The sequence below is a fragment of the Orcinus orca genome, chromosome 1, assembly GCF_937001465.1.
Source record: "Orcinus orca chromosome 1, mOrcOrc1.1, whole genome shotgun sequence".
Classification (NCBI taxonomy): domain Eukaryota; kingdom Metazoa; phylum Chordata; class Mammalia; order Artiodactyla; family Delphinidae; genus Orcinus; species Orcinus orca.
Window position 1 is genome coordinate 116,429,794 of NC_064559.1, and position 18,504 is coordinate 116,448,297.

General features: G+C 45.6%; 1 pseudogene; it reads right to left on the reverse strand.

The window, feature by feature from the left end:
- Positions 1–1,765: 1,765 nt before the first annotated feature.
- Positions 1,766–18,209, reverse strand: LOC117202672 (glutathione S-transferase Mu 1-like; annotated as a pseudogene).
- Positions 18,210–18,504: the final 295 nt, after the last annotated feature.

Here is an 18,504-nt window from a genome sequence, read left to right on the forward strand (position 1 = left end):
GTGAAATTTTCACACCCTGTGTCACCTTTCACTGTTTCTCAGAGATCACCGAGGTCTCTGTTCACCCTCTTATCAGCTTCCTTGGTTCTGACAGGCTCAGGACTTTCTTGTCTTTCTGTGGTGTTGAGAAAACACAGGGGGCAGCAGGGCTGAAAGATGAAGGGCAGCTCTGGTCTCTGCTGAGTAGGAACAGTCAACCAGAAGGAGATCACAGCAGCAACTTTACCTGCTGCCAATCAGCCTTTTGCCTGATCCACATGCCCAATTTCTCCAGCCACATGATGGTCAGGATCCAGGGGTAAGCCAAGAACTTCTTGTAGTGCAGCTGAGCCCCTTGACACAGCACAGACCACCTCCTAACTGTGCCCCTCGTTCTGGTCTAAGGGTGCTTGGTGCCTGTGACAGTGCAGGTCCCGAACTCTTTAGTTGGCTGAGGCCAGCACTTCAGGGGGGTCCCTCCAGTTCATGTGCACCCTTTAAGAGTGAAATCTCTTTCCCCCTTCAGTTAATCCCCACTGGCCTTCAAAGCCAGGTGCTCTGGGGGCTCATCTTCCCAGTGCTGAACCCCCAGACTGGGGAGCCTGATGCAGGGCTCAGAACTCTCACTCATGGTTTGCAAGCAGTTCCCTGACCCCAGCTACAGAGCCATGCCACAGCTCTGGGGACCTCACACACCTCAGCTAGGTGAGCTAGAGCTCAAAGTGTCTACCACTGTGTCACATTTTAGGATCTTTATTAACTATTTAATAATGCCATACATTTGTATAAGGTTAGACTGTTTGTTTGAAAACATCTGTTCACATTCCATATTCCAATAAAATTGTATTGGTATTGGTAGAAAAAAAAAGGGTCATCCACATAGAGGGTATGGGATTTCATTATATTGGGAGTCCTCCCCTCTTACCCATCTTGTTGTGGTTCCTTCTTTGTGTCTTTTAGTTATAGAAGATCTTTTCTGGTAGGTCCCAGTCTTTTTGATTGATGGGTTCTTCTGCAGAGAGTTGTGATTTTGGTGTGCTCATGAGAGAGGGTGAACTCAGAGTCTTACTACTCCACCATCTTGGCTGCTCTCCTTTACTGGACTTTGTTTTAGCATACCACTTTTATCTTTAATCACTTAATTCTTAAAGGACTTTAACATTATTTTTACTGCTGTTTATGTAATAACTGCAAGAAATGGTCATCTGGACAAATGTTCAACAGGATACTTCTCTAAAGCTACTCCCTGTTTTGAGCTAAGACTTGAGGCCGTGCCTTAAGATGGCCCAACTCCACTATCCAGCCACTGTTTGAGGAACCTGCTAATAAGATGGTACTCTAAAAAGCCCTACACTTTGCAGGTATCCGAACATAAAATGGCCACACGACCTCTTGACTGCACAGAGTGGCTACACTTGATCCAGCCCACTAGGCCTGCCCATTTCAGATCAGGATATCCAAGGGGCAGCTACAACCTACTAAATGCTTAAGTTAGAGAGAGCTAATGGCTTTCCCCCAGACCTGTAGATTTTAAACCTTCTGAAATGTATTCTTTATCTCAGATGGGTGAGATAACTATATCCAAGGCTCTAAATCCATATAATGGCTGTAGAGTTCGCCAGGGCTTTAACTAGAGATAATTCTTTCAAATTTCCAAATTTCATTACATGTTTATTGTGCACCAGGCAGTATGATCGATATAAGAAGTATAAAGTCAAATAAGACATGGATTCTCTCCTCAATGACTTTATGGTTGAGCTGGAGAGCAAAACAAGTAAAACAACAATTATAATACAGTGGGGGAATGTTTTATTGAGATCTAAGAACACAGATGAAGGGTATCTAAAGCAGGGAAAGCCTCCAGGAAAGGGTGACAGAAGGTAGGCCACCAGGATCCCACACTATCAGTAGACTACTCAAACCCCTTCCCCAGCACACCCAAGAGCCCCCTGAACCATGACACAGAGTACCACAAGCCGACAGGAGGCTTCCCATGAATGCTGAATTAAGGAGGGAACCAGGCACAGAAGGGCCCCCCTTCTGTAAAGACCCCATGCTAAAGAACAGAGGTACATGAAGTAGAAATAGAAAGGAGCAAGCAATAGTATAATCCCACCTGTTCCCAACCCCCCGCCACACACACACATGCATGCCCATCCACGGAGCCTCTGCAGTGGACAACAGAAGGAAAAATGGACACCCACACACACCCAGCAGTCAGTCGTGACTCCAGGAAGCCAGGAGGGAATAAGACAAGACACAGCAGGTATCATTAAGGCTTTACTGGGGATCAGACAGGGCTGGGCAGGAACCACACTGGGAGGCAGGGCCTGCACCTGCACACCAGGCCAATTCTGATCTTCAGGGCAGTGCTGGGAGCTCAGAGCAGAGCTCTGCGGGCCAGGGGTCTGGTCGGGCTCCTCACAGCAGAAGCAACCATGGAAGGGAAGGATAGTCTAGTTGGCTTTAGTGCAGGAGGGATAATGTGGGGTGGGGGAGGAACTTTGCTGAAGAAAAGTGGGGAACTGAATAAAGGATGGATGAAAAGGGGGTTGGGAGGGAGATAAAGGGGGCCAAGACGGCATCTAGAGTGAAAAGAAGGAGAAAGAAAAAGACAGACGGTTCTGTGCACAGGGAGGTCCACCTGGTCTCCAGGACAATGGCTCCTCACTCCCGTCTCCTGGTTACAGGGCAGTATTTGTTGCCCCACGTGGCAGTCTTTAGAAACAGAGGGCCTGGGAGGAAGCAACTGGACTTCATGTAGGCAGAGATCTTCTTCAAGCCCTGAGGGTGGGAAAAAGAAGGCCAGGCCTCAGGTCTGCTGCCCCACTGGGGCTCATGCAGCCCTCCCCAGGTTTGGTACCCTGGTACAGCCCTTCCATGTGGGGTCAAACGTTGGGGCAATAGACAGTCTTTGGGGATGCTCAGCTCTGGAAAGTTGACTCTTCCAATTTCCTGTAATTCATTTGATTTCTTAATAAGACTTATCACATGTGGAGACTCTACCCTGTATAAGGTGCTGTATATCCACTAGAGATGATAATATAGGTTTAGAATCTCTACACAACTACCTGACGAGATAGGTTCTACTGTCACCATTTATCAGAAGGGAAACTGAGGCACACAGAGGATAAGCACCTCCCTCCTGGTCACACAGCTCCTAAGTAATATGTCTAGAATGCAGCCTGGCTCGCTCTCACTCTCCATTCTGAGCTCTTTCTGCTGCACTCCCTTCCTCGCAGCGGAAAACAAAAAGAACAAGGTTCATTCATCATCCACTTATACAAAGAGTTAAGTCGTCACTCAGGGCAGTTGCTCACCAACAGTGTGCCTGGAGGGGTATTCAGGATGGAAAAAAACAAGATGAAACATTCTGTATTTCGGATACCTGGCCGCTAGATAGTTAAGATGCATAACTAAGGAAAAACTCCAATCACCTCAGATGTGTGCACCTTTCCATCCACAGAAAAGCACTAAAATCGCTAACTTGAGATACCTGTTTTTTGGTGATTAGCAGTGATCTTGTACCAAGACTCAGAGTTGATTATTCTTATTTCCCAAACCTCCTCCCCTACTTCTTGAGAGCAGTTCCTCAGAGCTATCTGAGAGGCTGTCTCCCGGGATATAGTCCTCAGTAAGTTCCCCAAAAAAAGCGAAACCCACTGCTCTTACGTTGTGTGGGTTTTACTTTCCAGTGGACAGTTTTAGTGGCCACAAAGGGGCCCAGAGGAGACTTCTTCCCCTCACCGGAACTTTACAAGGACCTGGAGCCTTGGTACCAGCAAGGCCCCTTGTGCCGGTCCACCTCTCTACATGTCCATACGAATTTGGGTGAGTCTCTCCTGATCTCAGTTTTACCATCTTGGCTGACAATCCTGAGTTTTATTCAGTGGCAGATGAAAAAGGTACCTGACTTCTCAGTTCAGAGATACTGAGAAAGTACCCAGTCGAGAGCCACTGGGAAGGTTCAGGCTGGGTGAGTAGGTAAGGGGCTGGTTGGCATCTTTCCTTGAATTGACAACTTTAACAGAATTAGTTGGAATATAGTGTAGATACCATATAAGAGCTCTTAACTCCAAAGATAAGGGACAGAGCTCTTCCTGGCCAGGTATGGCTTTCTCAGGCAACTGAGAAACTTGCAGGAGTGGTGGAGGCCAGTCCTTTATACCACACAGCAGTCCCATAGGGAAACCCATTCTTTAATTTACAGAAAGTGGCCCATCTGGGGACACACAAAAAGATTTGGCCATCCAGTGTTCCCAGTGCCCATCGAGGCTTTAGACTGTCAGAGGGAGAAACTGAGACGTGTAAAAGACCTGAAATGACTCTAGGGTGACAACTAGGAGAGTTCAGCTCAAAAACAACACACTGGCCCACCACATACAGTTTCAATAGTAATTTATCCTGAAAAACAGACTCTGAAATGGGAAACAAAGCTTTCTAAACAAAAGAAAGAAGAGTGACAGATTGCTAACCTATGACTAACACCACAGCCAGGTTTAGGTACATTACATACGGAGCTTATACTTGCAAATACGTAATTGGGGAAGCTATACCAAAGGAGATCTCATCCTAAAAATGGCCAAAACGGGGTTCTTTGGACATTCCAATACTGGGTTTTTTGGGTGTATACAGCTAGAGAAAGCAGGCTATAAGATCAAACAGACTGAATGGAATGCTCATTTCGATTGGTATTTAGAAGCTTCTAAAAGAGGAAATGAGAAAGTAACTTCTTGCAGAAAATCAACAAAAAATGGCTTGAAATTATATCCGAATTTTTAAAAGGCCCCTGAAGCTGGACCTGCTCTCCATTGCTCCTCCCCGCTCCTCTGAGTGTCCACTGCAATGCTCTCCTTCATGCTATTCGTCTCTCTCTCAACTTCGTTTTTGTAACACCAAAATTGATTCCCCACAGAAAGCAACAATAATTCAAAAGCCTTGGTAAAATTGTGATTATTTTGGCCAAAAAGTTTTTAAAACTATTTTTTTTCCAAAATTCTGACCTTAAGGAAACAAATGCCCTTCTAGGAGGAACGTGCATCATCTCCCCATGCCTTTGAGATATAAATATTCTACCTGATCTTAGGCATCTTCTACTGTGTTTTGGTAGCTTAGTCTCTGCAATTGAGAAGGTACACATATGGTATACATTTGGCAGAAAGTTGCATAGACTGGGATTCCAAGCAGTCTTTTTGTCCAGCTATGCCAGCTTCAGGGAAACGTGTTATAAGTGGTCCCAGTCCATAAAGCGCCTTTGTTGTCTCAACCTTCCTTGTGTCCCTGTACAACAAAGGCCTTTACTTTCTTAGACTATATTTGGGAGTAAACTTTCTGGTTCTGGTGAAGGCTACATCCTCTGCACTTTCTTTTGGGGATGTCTCTTGCATCTTATTGGTTTGAATCACAACTAAAAATCCTAACAATTGATCCTTTAAATTGGAAAAACTTCTAAATTGGTAAATTTTTAGAAACCTCTCATTGTAAACAGTTGTTTTATTGGTATCTATGGAAACACCAAACTAGAAGGTGGATACAAAGAAATATAATGGCTAACCTTAAGAACTCCCTTAGTTTATAGGATGGAAATCTTTAGATGGTTATTAAGAGATGGGATAAATGAAACAGATTTCGACAGCATTAAAACAACGGTTTTGATACAACACTACCAAAAAGGATGTTTTGGAGAGGCCAAAAAGACCCCTTATTGGTCCTCCTAATGTTAAAGGGCCCCAAAGAAGTCCACTCTATTTACCCCAGTTTAGAAAAATTTTAAAGGCAAAAAGGTAAAAAAAATTACATTCAGATACGTGACCAGCAATTGCTCAGGGCAACATGCCAATCAATCAAGTTAAAGATTGACAAAAAGCCCTGGGTCCCTTGGCTCAACCCCTCACTGGAGACCCCAAAGCCTTTTATACAGAAATGGGTAAAATGGCCAGGGAATAAAATGGAAAGTTTCTGGGACTCCTTATAAGACCAAGACTGGTTAATAGGGTCCTAATGAGGGCAACAGTTAAAGGTATAAGAGTTGATAGAATTGAGATGAAAGTTTATTAAAAATTGGTGTATTTGTGTTTTTTTTAATAAATTTATTTATTTATTTTTGGCTGCATTGGGTCCTTGTTGCTGCGCTCAACCTTTCCCTAGTTGCAGCGAGTGGGGGCTATTCTTCGTTGCGGTACGCGGGCTTCTCATTGAGGTGGCTTCTCTTGTTGCGGAGCATGAGCTCTAGAGCACAGGCTCAGCAGTTGCAGTGCACAGGCTTAGCTGCTCCGCTGCCTGTGGGATCTTCCCAGACCAAGGCTCGAACCCGTGTCTCCTGCATTGGCAAGCGGATTCTTAACCACTGCCCCACCAGGGAAGTCCCAAAAAATTGGTGTATTTGAACAGGCTTTATGTAAGATGGTTCATCTCTTTTACCTGATATATTGTGGGGATGTACAATATGTCTCACTGGGGAATGCTCCCCTGCCTGGTATAAGACAGGGTATATAATCTGTCTCTCAGGCAATGTTAATTAAACATGATAAAGGAAACCAATAGGGTTACATGAGTCCACAGAGTATGAGGTAAAAGCTGGGGTCTAATATTCAGGGGCTAACAGAAGCAATAATGGAGTTTGGTTTGGGGGTTTTGTTTGTTTTGCTTTGTTTGTCCCTAGGGTAAATTGGTCTGAGTTTGACTTGTGCACTCAGAAAGAGGACCTTCTGCAAACATTTGAAGGCATGATACACTGATCCCTAAAGTTCTGGAATATGGAAATCTTTTGATTTCCAGTTTAGTTGGAAATTTTCCTTCTGATATAAGAAAACAAATTAAAGAAAATGTAGTTGGGCAAATCAATCTTTTGGTATCATTTAGGTGGCAGCCCAGTTCTTTGGGGAATTAAAAGCAACTGTGGGGACTTCCCTGGTGGTACAGTGGTTAAGACTCCAAGCTCCCAATGCAGAGGGCCCAGGTTCAATCCCTGGTCAGGGAATTAGATCCCACATGCATGCTGCAACTAAGAGTTTGCATGCCACAACTAAGGAGCCCATGAGCTGCAACTAAGGAGCCCACCTGCCACAACTAAGACCTGGTGCAACCAAATAAATAAATATTTTTTAAAAACAAAAAAATAAAAGCAACTATGTTTGTCTTGCGAATCCCCACATTTCAGAAATGTAAATACAGCCCACAATGACCTGAGACTGAGCCTGATTAACTTAATAAGGTAGAACCTGAAACCAAAGGGAAAAAATAAAGGAAAAGAGGCCTTTTTAAATTCAAATGGTTAGAAAGCCTCCTTCACCCAAAATCTAATTCACAGCCTCTTTTAAGGATTTGTCAAGAATGAACGTAAATCTTAAAGTCTTTTCCACGAATAGTAAAAAGCCTAAAGAGTCTCCCTCATTATCGGTTTTAGAAAGGAGGAAGCTGCAACCCACTGCAGTCACCCACTGACAGTGCGCCCTGAGGGGAATTCAGGATGGAGAAAACCAGGATGACACATTCTGTGTTTTGGATATGGGGGACCTTAAAGAGTTAGGATGCACATCGAACAAAGAATTTCAGTCACCCCAGATTTGTGCATCTACCTGCACATAGAAAAACACTAAAATCATTAACTTGAGATATTTGTTTTTCGATAATTAGCACAAATCTTTTACCAAGATGCATGCTTGACTACATGTACTTCCCAGCCAAAAATTCATATACCTACTGTCTCCTACCTTACGTCTTGAGAGCAGTTCCTCCGAGCTCTCTGAGAGTCTGTCTCCCGGGCTACAGTCCTCAGTAAGGTCCCCAAATAAAACTGAAACTCACTGCTCTTAAGTTGTGAGGGGTTTTTTTTCCAGTCAACATCTTGTTATGGGAGTACTCGTTCTTCTCATTCTGCAAAAACATCCTCTTTTTCAGAAAAGACTTCTAGGTTCCCAGGGTTTGCCCACAGAGGGATGGACACCTAGCAAAACAAAGGGTCTCAGAAAGTGCCCAAACAACTTGCAGAAGAGACCAGATTTCACTCAGCAAAACCTGGATGAAAGGTGATAGTGAAGCAGGAGATAGATGGGACCCAGGCCAAACAGCTGAAGTTTGTCCCCTGTGGACAGAAACTCCATAATAGCAGAAACTCCATGAAAGCAGGATGATGGAGGAGGCTGGGCCCTGCCCAGATAAGAGATAAAAGACCACATATTCCTCATTCTTGAAGTCAAGGAGACCTCCCCGACTACACATGCACAGAAAGCCTCCTTGGAGGTCAAAAAGCGAGGGGGTGCCAACTCATAGTAAGTGATGTCAACTACCCATAGGCCTCTTCGCTAGAATCCATCTTGGCTAAGAGATGTGCAAGCACATAGGGGAGGACCCTAAGATATACCAAATATGGACTCAGAACCAGGCAAAGCAAGATGACTGGTCAAAGGAAACCTGGAAGAAATGCCCCATAAAAGTGATTCAAACTACCACAAGGGCGTGACTGTCTCTCTGAGCCCACCTGGGTGTCTATCCACACGTACTGTACTCTTTTTTTTTCTCCTAATAGACACTTTATTTGTTTCACTACTTTCCATCTTCGTGGGAATTCTTTTCTGCAAAGCCAAAGGGCCAGGGCCTTGTCACTGACCACTGTTCTAGCAGCTAGGATTTGGTGCTCTCAGCGCCACGACCCGACCTCAGTCTCTGGCCGGGAACCAAAACCCTGCTTCAAGCCGCTGCAGGCTGAGGCCACCTGAGATCTTATTTGGTGCCAAAACCAGGGAATTTAAGGTAAATTGCGGGCTTTGCCCAGCTGCGGCTTGAGGCCTCTGACTTTCACTCTTGCCCTCTTTCTCTTGCTCTCTGCTTCACTTTCTTTTCAAATCCCACCCCTCAGGCCCTCAGGTCCTGACCCCCATGGCATTTTCCATTGCGGCCAACTCCAATTCCTCCAGAGTTCCCCCTTCACTCCAGGCGTCGGCAGTCCATACACTGCAACGGACAGCCTATTGGGTTGGCCACCTTCAAGCAGACTGCAGTGCTCAAGGAGAGCCCTGGCAATGCACCAGCAGTGGTTCAAGGAACCCCTCACTTGAGGGACTGGGTAGACCAGAGATGTCTGGTCAGGGATCAGTGGGAGAGTAGAGGACACTCAAAATCCCACCAAGCACAGGATTTGAAGGAAATTCAGAGGACGCTCTGAATCTCCTTCAGGTGCCTCCTAGTAATGTTTCCAGAATGCTGGACTTCATTTCTAGGAGCGCAGTTAAGCCAGATGGGCTGAGAAAGGAAAGCTTAGGTCCTGCTGTAACATTGCCTGGCCTTTATTTAAGTAGGGGAATGGAAAAAATTGGCCTGAAAATGGGTCTCTTACAATTAGATCTTTACTGCCATAGTATGGGAAAATGGACTCAGGAAAACTCTCCTGACATTCTAAATGATCCCTTCTAATTTCTCCCAACTCTCAGGGGGGAAACCAAGCTCCCCCGACTCCCGCAAGTTCCCTTACTCCTTCAGATTCTTTTGATCAAACTAAGACGCCCACCTCTCTGGAGGGACAATCCCTGCCAGGACAACATTTTATCAGCCAGTCTGCCCCTGTATCCAGGCCAATCTGAGCGTTAAATTGGTCTAAATTTTAGCTATGAAACTATGACCAAGGAAAAAGAAAGATGATTTTTGAGTGTGGCCACAATATTCTTTAGTCTCTGGAGAAAACTGGTTAAGAAAAAAAACTTTTTTTTTTTTTTAAATTCCAAAACTGGTTCTTTTTTCATGTGCAATTAGAAAAAGCTAGCTTGTTACTTTTTTCAGAATTCTGACACTGAGGAACAAGTCCTACTAGCAGAACTTGATTTTCTCTCCCTGTGCCTTGAGACCAGGGCTGTCAGGAACACTTATCTAGACCATCTCTAATTCCTGAAGCTGAGGAAAAAAACTGGAATGAAGCCGTTTAAAATTTTTCTTATTCCAACTGTTATTTATAAACTAGTGAGTTTTACACTGTGATATCTAATTCATGACTAAGTTTAGAAAATGAAGTTAGATCTCTCGTTGGATCTGTCTGGATATATGTATGTCTCAGTGTATGTCTTTGTCTTCGGATAATATTGCTGAGGTTAATTTGTAAATGAGCTCTATTTAATTGGCTTAAAGGAAAGTAAGCACTTACAAATCAGGCAATTCTAAATACAAGAGAAATTAAGCTAAGTGAATTTCAGGTTCACATGAACTGGGAAATATTCAGTATTAAATTAATACCTGGTATTAATGTTTAAGTTTGTTGATCTAATTAATATAGACATGTCTTTAGAGTCATCAACATTAAGTATAACACTTTTATTGCATCTAGGTTTAATATAAGCTAAATAAAATCTTGTTATATCCGTTGTAAATTTGTCAGCAAGGAAAGTAACTCAATGTGAACAAACTTCTAAGGAAAAAAATTCAAATGAGATAAGAGCTTCGGGTGAACTCTTTAGGAATAAAATAAGATACTGAAACATTCATTACTGAACACTGGCTTCCTTTTACAGAGAAACAAAAGATCTAGAACTATTAATAAATATGTTTGGTGCCACACTGAGATATTTTCTGTAAGAAAGCACATTTTTCAGGAAATTATTATTTGGATTTATGTTTACCAATCTACAGAGTGCTGATACAAAGGACAGTTCATGGTTGCTTAAAGAAAGTAGGATGTGTGTTTTTAGTAAAGAAGATATGAGGAATGGAATTGCATTTTATTAAGGGAAAAAGAAGTAGGTCTGACTTACAGGTGGCTGTTTCTAGATGGAAAAATAAAGTAATGGATACAGAAACTGACAAAAAGCTTTGTGGAAAGTGGACCCCAAGAAAAGAGTTTTGAGAATGGTCAGGATTGACTAAGCTTAAAATAAATTTAACTCAGTAAATGAATTTTAAAAGTAAGCTGGTGCAAAACTTGAATTGGGGGACTTCCCTGGTGGCACAGTGGTTAAGAATCCACCTGCCAACACGTCCTCAATGGGGAAAAACTGAAACCATTTCCACCAAGATCAGGAACAAGAAAAGGTTGCCCACTCTCACCACTATTATTCAACATAGTTTTGGAAGTTTTAGCCACAGCAATCAGAGAAGAAAAAGATGTAAAAGGAATCCAAACCAGAAAAGAAGAAGTAAAGCTGTCACTGTTTGCAGATGACATGATACTATACACAGAGAATCCTAAAGATGCCACCAGAAAACTACTAGAGCTAATCAATGAATTTGGTAAAGTAGCAGGATACAAAATTAATGCACAGAAATCTCTTGCATTCCTATACACTAATGATGAAAAATCTGAAAGAGAAATTAAGGAAACACTCCCATTTACCATTGCAACAAAAAGAATAAAATATCTAGGAATAAACCTACCTAAGGAGATGAAAGACCTGTATGCAGAAAATTATAAGATGCTGATGAAAGAAATTAAAGATGACATAAATAGATGGAGAGATATACCATGTTCTTGGACTGGAAGAATCAACATTGTGAAAATGGCTCTACTACCCAAAGCAATCTACAGATTCAATGCAATCCCTATCAAACTACCACGGGCATTTTTCACAGAACTAGAACAAAAAATTGCACAATTTGTATGGAAACACAAAAGACCCCGAATAGCCAAAGCAATCTTGAGAAAGAAAAACAGAGCTGGAGGAATCAGGCTCCCTGACTTCTACAAAGCTACAGTAATCAAGACAGTATGGTACTGGCACAGAAACAGAAGTATAGATCAATGGAACAGGAAAGCCCAGAGATAAACCCACGCACATATGGTCATCTTATCTTTGATAAAGGAGGCAAGAATATACAGTGGAGAAAAGACAGCCTCTTCAATAAGTGGTGCTAGGAAAACTGGACAGCTACATGTAAAAGAATGAAATTAGAACACTCCCTAATACCATACGCAAAAATAACCTCAAAATAGATTAAAGACCTAAACGTAAGGCCAGGCACCATCAAACCCTTAGAGGAAAACATAGGCAGAACACTCTATGACATAAATCACAGCAAGATCCTTTTGGACCCACCTCCTAGAGAAATGGAAATAAAAACAAAAATAAACAAATGGGACCTAATGAAACTTAAAAGCTTTTGCACAGGAAAGGAAACCATAAACAAGACGAAAAGACAACCCTCAGAATGGGAGAAAATATTTGCAAATGAAGCAACTGATTAATTTGCAAATGAAGCAACTGATTAAACAAAGGATTAATCTCCAAAATTTACAAGCAGCTCATGCAGCTCAATATCAAAAAAACAAACAACCCAGTCCAAAAATGGGCAGAAGACCTAAATAGACATTTCTCTAAAAAAGATATACAGATTGCCAACAAACACATGAAAGAATGCTCAACATCATTAATCATTAGAGAAATGCAAATCAAAACTACAATGAGGTATCATCTCACACCAGTCAGAATGGCCGTCATCAAAAAATCTAGAAACAATAAATGCTGGAGAGGGTGTGGAGAAAAGGGAACCCTCTTGCACTGTTGGTGGGAATGTAAATTGATACCATGGAAGCAACCTAAGTGTCCATCAACAGGTGAATGGATAAAGAAGATGTGGCACATATACACAATGGAATATTACTCAGTCATAAAAAGGAACGAAACTGAGTTATCTGTAGTGAGGTGGATGGACCTAGGGTCTGTCGTACAGAGTGAGGTAAGTCAGAAAGAGAAAAACAAATACTGTATGCTAACACATATATATGGAATCTAAAAAAAAAAAAAAAAAAAGTTCATGAAGAACCTAGGGGCAAGATGGGAGTAAAGATTCAGACCTACTAGAGAATGGACTTGAGGATATGGGGAGGGAGAAGGGTAAGCTGGGACGAAGTGAGACAGTGGCATGGACATATATACACTACCAAACGTAAAATAGCTAGCTAGTGGGAAGCAGCCGCATAGCACAGGGAGATCAGCTTGGTGCTTGGTGACCACCTAGAGGGGTGGGATAGGGAGGGTGGGAGGGAGGGAGACGCAAGAGGGAAGAGATATGGGGACATATATGTATATATATTTATATATATAACTGATTCACTTTGTTATAAAGCAGAAACTAACAACCATTGTAAAGCAATTATACTCCAATAAAGATATTAAAAAAAAAAAGAATCCACCTGCCAATGTAGGGCACACAGGTTCAATTCCTGGTCCAGGAAGATCCCACATGCCATGAAGCAACTAACCTCATGCGCCACAACTACTGAAGCCCGTGTGCCTAGAGCCCATGCTCCACAACAAGAGAAGCCACTGCAATGAGAAGCCTGCACACCGCAACGAAGAGTAGCCCCTGCTCACCGCAACTAGAGAAAGCCCATGAGCAGCAACAAAGACCCAACACAGCCAAAGATAAATAAATAAAAATCTACTTAAGATTAAGAAGCCTAGCTTGTTCTTTCTAAGGACACAACGGTTTCCCAGACAAGATGACGGTGATGAAGAGATTCCAGACACTCCTTGGAACAGATCCTGCTGGAATAACAGCAGATGTCACCCCGGGTCGCTTAATGAGTCAGGGCGAGAGCTCTGTGACCCCAACTAGGTAGGGTCTGTGAGCCCCTTGACAGCCTGAAGAAGCTACAGAAGACAGACCTTTGCCTTTCGTCCTCCCAATAAAGATTTCTTGGGGTTCATGTCTCTCAGGGGGGATTTGAGGCAGGAGATAGATGGGCCCCAGGCCAAACAGCTGAAGTTTGTCCCCTGTGGACAAAAACTCCATAATAGCAGAAACTCCATAAAAGCAGGATGATGGGGGAGGCTGGGCCCTGCCCAGATAAGAGATAAAAGACCACATATTCCTCATTCTCGAAGTCAAGGAGACCTCCCTGACTACAAATGCGCAGAAAGGCTCCTTGGAGGTCAAAAAGCGAGGGGGTGCCAACTCATAGTAAGTGATGTCAACTACCCATAGGCCTCTTTGCTAGAATCCATCTTGGCTAAGAGATGTGCAAGCACATAGGGGAGGACCCTAAGATACATCAAATACAGACTCAGAACCAGGCAAAGCAAGATGACTGGTCAAAGGAAACCTGGAAGAAATGCGCCATAAAAGTGATTCAAACTACCACAAGGCCGCGGCTCTCTCTCTGAGCCCACCCGGGTGTCTATCCACACGTACAGTACTCTTATTTTTCTCCTAATAAACACTTTACTTGTTTCACTACTTTCCATCTTCGTGGGAATTCTTTTCTGCAAAGCCAAAGGCCAGGGCCTTGTCACTGACCACCGTTCTAGTGGCTAGGATTTGGTGCTCTCACCGCTGCGACCCGACCTCAGTCTCTGGCTGGGAACCAAAATCCTGCTTCAAGCCGCTGCAGGCCGAGGCCACCCGAGATCAGTATGAGGGTGTGGAGCACAGGCCAGGCCAAGCCAGACTCTAATTATTCCACTTAAAGGACAGAGTCCACCTGCCTGGCCTGGGACTTGAGCCCAGTCTCACTGGGCCCCAACCTACCACATCCCCAGTACTGCTGCAGCCAACTAGGCAGTGAGACACTCAGGTGTATCTGTGCACAGTCTTCCCAAGACAGACAGTGCCCAATAAGTTCCAAGGATTCAAAGATCCTGGGGGTGCCTGTACCCAACAGCCCAGGCCCCAACAGGCCACACACTGCAGCCCACATCTGTCCCCATCCTCCCTGCCGGGAAGTCATCCCAGCTCTTGCAAAATTCTCAAGGCCAATAAGCCTGGAGCAGAACCAGAGCTGATGAGAACTAGCTAAGAAAGCAGATTTGATGATGGGGCCAGGTGGGGAGTGGGGGCGGGAATAGAGAACAGATTGTACTGAAAAACCTATTGGATTAGAGCTTCAAATTCCCAAATCTGACATAAAGCAGACTTTGTTGCTCTCCCACTGGTTGACTGAGGGTGACCGATGATGAGCTGGGAGGTGAGGTCAGGCTGTGCTCCTCCAGCACCAAGTGGTTCCACGCACACCACACAGCTCGGGGTTCCTGTAGTTCTCCAGCTGCACTGAGCCCCAGAAGGTGGGTGCCAGGACTGTGTTACTTCTTCATCCCCACTGTGCCTGACACAGTGCCTCATACAGAGGAGAGGGTCAGATCAGTGAATGTTACTAAAAATAAATGTACCATCCCGCCTCTGAGATCGGAATCTTGGGTAACTGGAAGGAAGAAGGAAGGAAGACAAGGGAAGGAAAGTGCCCACTATAAGAGGTGTTGAGATAAAATCCTTCCAAAGGACACCTATGTATGTACTCAAATCCCAGCACCAACTACAGTCCTGAGAATCTCAATACAACTGGCGGCGACTCACTTGTGCAGACCCCTCTGGAGATCTAGAGAAGATATTGTCTGTGTTTTTAGTACTTGATATCAGTCCTACGGTGTCTCAACTCTACTAATGCCAGCTGCAGGCAAACTCCTGAAGGTTCTGCTTCCTCCACAGCTTCCAGAGCTGTGAACCAGACAGGAAAAGGACCTGAGCTTTCTTTTCCATACAGGAAAAGGAGAGCCACTGACTGCTGCCCATAGAAGCCAGATGCTCTGACTGGGAGCCCAGCACAGCCTGTACTGGCCCTGTGACCTTCAGAAATTATCCTTTCAGCTTAACTCCTTATCTGTAAAATGAAGAGGATAATTCTTTTACCACGGAGGAATGTTATAAAGATTAAATTTGACACAATATACGTTAGATGCTGAGCAGAGATTCTGGCATAAACCAAGTCCTCATTAAATGTTATTCTTCATCTGGGTTCCAACTAGGAAAGCATCAGTGAAGAGAGGGAAGAGAAGAGAGATATAAATACTAGAGGGGTCAGGAGAATCACCTCAAAACGGGAAGTGAAGTCTTTCAGGTTTGGGAATTCATCCAGACACCTGGGCTCAAACGTGTGGTGCATGTCAAGGATGTCGTACGCCAGGAAATGCACATAGGTGAGCTGCAGAAAGGCAAAGCGTGAATGGGCACCAAACTCTGAACGCGGGAAAAATGACAGCTCTCCATTCCCCGAAGCCGTCCCCCTTACCTTGTCCCCTGCAAACCGGGGCCTCTTCCCCAGAAAATCTGAGAAGAGCTTCATTGTTTTAGGGATCTCCTTCAAGTAATCAGGCTTTAGTTTCTCCTGAGGCACAAAACAGCTGGCACTGCCCTCAGATATAGACGCCCTGGGCAGAGACCAGGCCTCCCAGGGCTGTGCTTGATCCCAGCTGCCAAGTACACCTGGGTCAGTGCCCAGGCTGCGATTTAACCCACTTGTGTTCATTAGACTCCTACCAGGTACCACCTCCCATCTGTGAGAGGAGATGGGAAGGCAAAGGGCAAAACAACACTGTGCCTGAACCTGTCACCACTCAGCTCCAAACACCTGCCGTGGGTCAGACCAGCAGTGCTGTGAGACCTGGCAGAGCGCAGGCCTCAGACCTCAGGAAGATCAACGCTCAAATGACTCAGGAAAGAAGTCCTAACCTCCAGCGTGGGTGACAGAAAGGGTGTGAATGCCGATGCAGTCTCTGAACAGATGAGGAGAATCTGAGAGGCTGAAAGGAAGGAGGGAGAGGAACAAAGTCTGACCCCAGGCTGCCTGCTGGGCGCATGTGTTTATGCCTGAGATGCCGAGGAGGAGGTGCTGGGCTAACGAGGAAAACACCCTGTCTAGGAACTGAATTTCCACCCAAGGATGTCTGGACTCTATCCTAAGATTGGTGGGAACTAAGTCAGAGTTTCCAAGGGAATGTCTTGGTGGATCAGTAGCTCCAAGGAGTTCAAAGGCAAAAGACCAGTGCAGACGCAACCCTGACCAGCATTTCAAACCCTGTCCAGCCCGGTGGGAGGGGACTCACAAAGTCAGAGCTGTAGCAGATCATGGCCATGCACAAGCGGACATCCATAACCTGGTTCTCCAATACGTCCACGCGAATCTTCTCTTCCTCTGTCTCCCCACCTGTGGCCACACAACAGGGACTCACCCTCAGGATCCTGCCCCAGACAAGCCCAGGGCATGGCCACCTGTGCCCGTCCCCCACCCACAGCTCCACTCACACATGTTGTGCTTGCGAGCAATGTAGCAAAGGATGGCGTTGCTCTGGGTGAGCTTGTGAGCTCATCAATTAAGCTCATCAATTAAGTAGGGCAGCTGGAGGAACAACAGGCCAGGTCGGTTGGGCCACCAGGCTCCCCTGCACCCACTCCCTTGAGCAAGGGCAGAGATGAAACCTGGCACTCACAGAGCCTGGCCCATGGTAGACACTAAATAATATACTGTAAAATGAAGGGATGAGCTGGGACATACAGCATTAGGGAAAGGCAGTGAAGAGAACCAGGAAGCTGAGAGGCCGAGCAGAAGGCACCGGACCCTGAAACCTCTAAGCTGGGTAAGCAGATGGACAGGGACACCGTCCACTTTCCCCCAGAGCACCCCAGCCCCTGCACCTACTTGGGGAAGTCCAGGCCCAGCTTGGATTTTTCATTCAGCTACTGGCTTCTGTCATAGTTGGGAGCTGTGGTAAAGAAGATGCAGTGAAACAAACTGCCCCGGAGTCCAACCCTCCTTCCCGGGGGACCTACCAAGGAGTCAGAGACAAGAGCCCCTGAACAGGTGGATCTGGAATCTGAACCTCTAAATCTCGCATGGAGTTTTGGGGGAAAGCACAATTAGACGTCTCTGGAACCCACATGAGTAAGATTTACAAAGGGTTAGTGCAAGCAATAAAGGGAACCCGTGCCAATGGCTGATACAGGGGCCCGGCCATCGGCTCTCATGGCCGGCCTTGGAGGCCAGCTAGACACTCAAACAGTTCGGGAAGGGTTAGACCTCTCTCCAGCTGCTGGAGGGCAGCAGACAGAAATAACAGGGGCCAGGACATGGGTTGCTCGGTACCAAATCAGCATGAATTGAGCAGAAGCCAGGACATGACAAGGATGCCATTACCATCCCCCAGCGGGTACTTCTTCTCCTCCTAGTTTGAGTCTGTGTCCTCCAGAAGCAGGCGGATGGCGTGAGCCAGCTGGGAGAGAGAGCCGGGACAAAGGACAGACATGAGGTTTAACCGCGCGACTTTCTGTGCTCCGGGTCCCCTCCCACACTCCCAACCCTCTCCCCGACCAGGGAAGGAGAGGCGGAGGGAAGGGGCTGGGCTGCAGCGAGCCCCACAAACGAAGTTTCTGGCGAACCGGTCCCCAGCTGCGCAGCATTTCCCTGCCCGCCCTGGTGGACCCCCGCTCACCCCGCGGATATCCCAGTAACCCCGGATCATTGCCATGATCGGGGTACCCTCTCCGAACCGCTGTGGAAGTTCATCCGGGTGCCTGGATCAAGCCTGGGTGTGGCCTGAGTGAGGCCACGCCCCACCGCGTCTCTCCGCCCCGCCCCCAACTACTACCCAATCTCCGAGGCCTCCTGCGACCCGGGGCACCCGGGGTCCTCAGCGCGGTATCTGCACCCAAAGCAGTGGAAATAGTCCGTGTCCCCCTCCAGGCGCGGGGACTCGGGAGCCGAGCTCTGGGCGCCAGGACGCTGAGGGCAGCCTGGTTCCCGTCCCCAGTCAGATCTCAGGTAAATCGGGGGAGTTG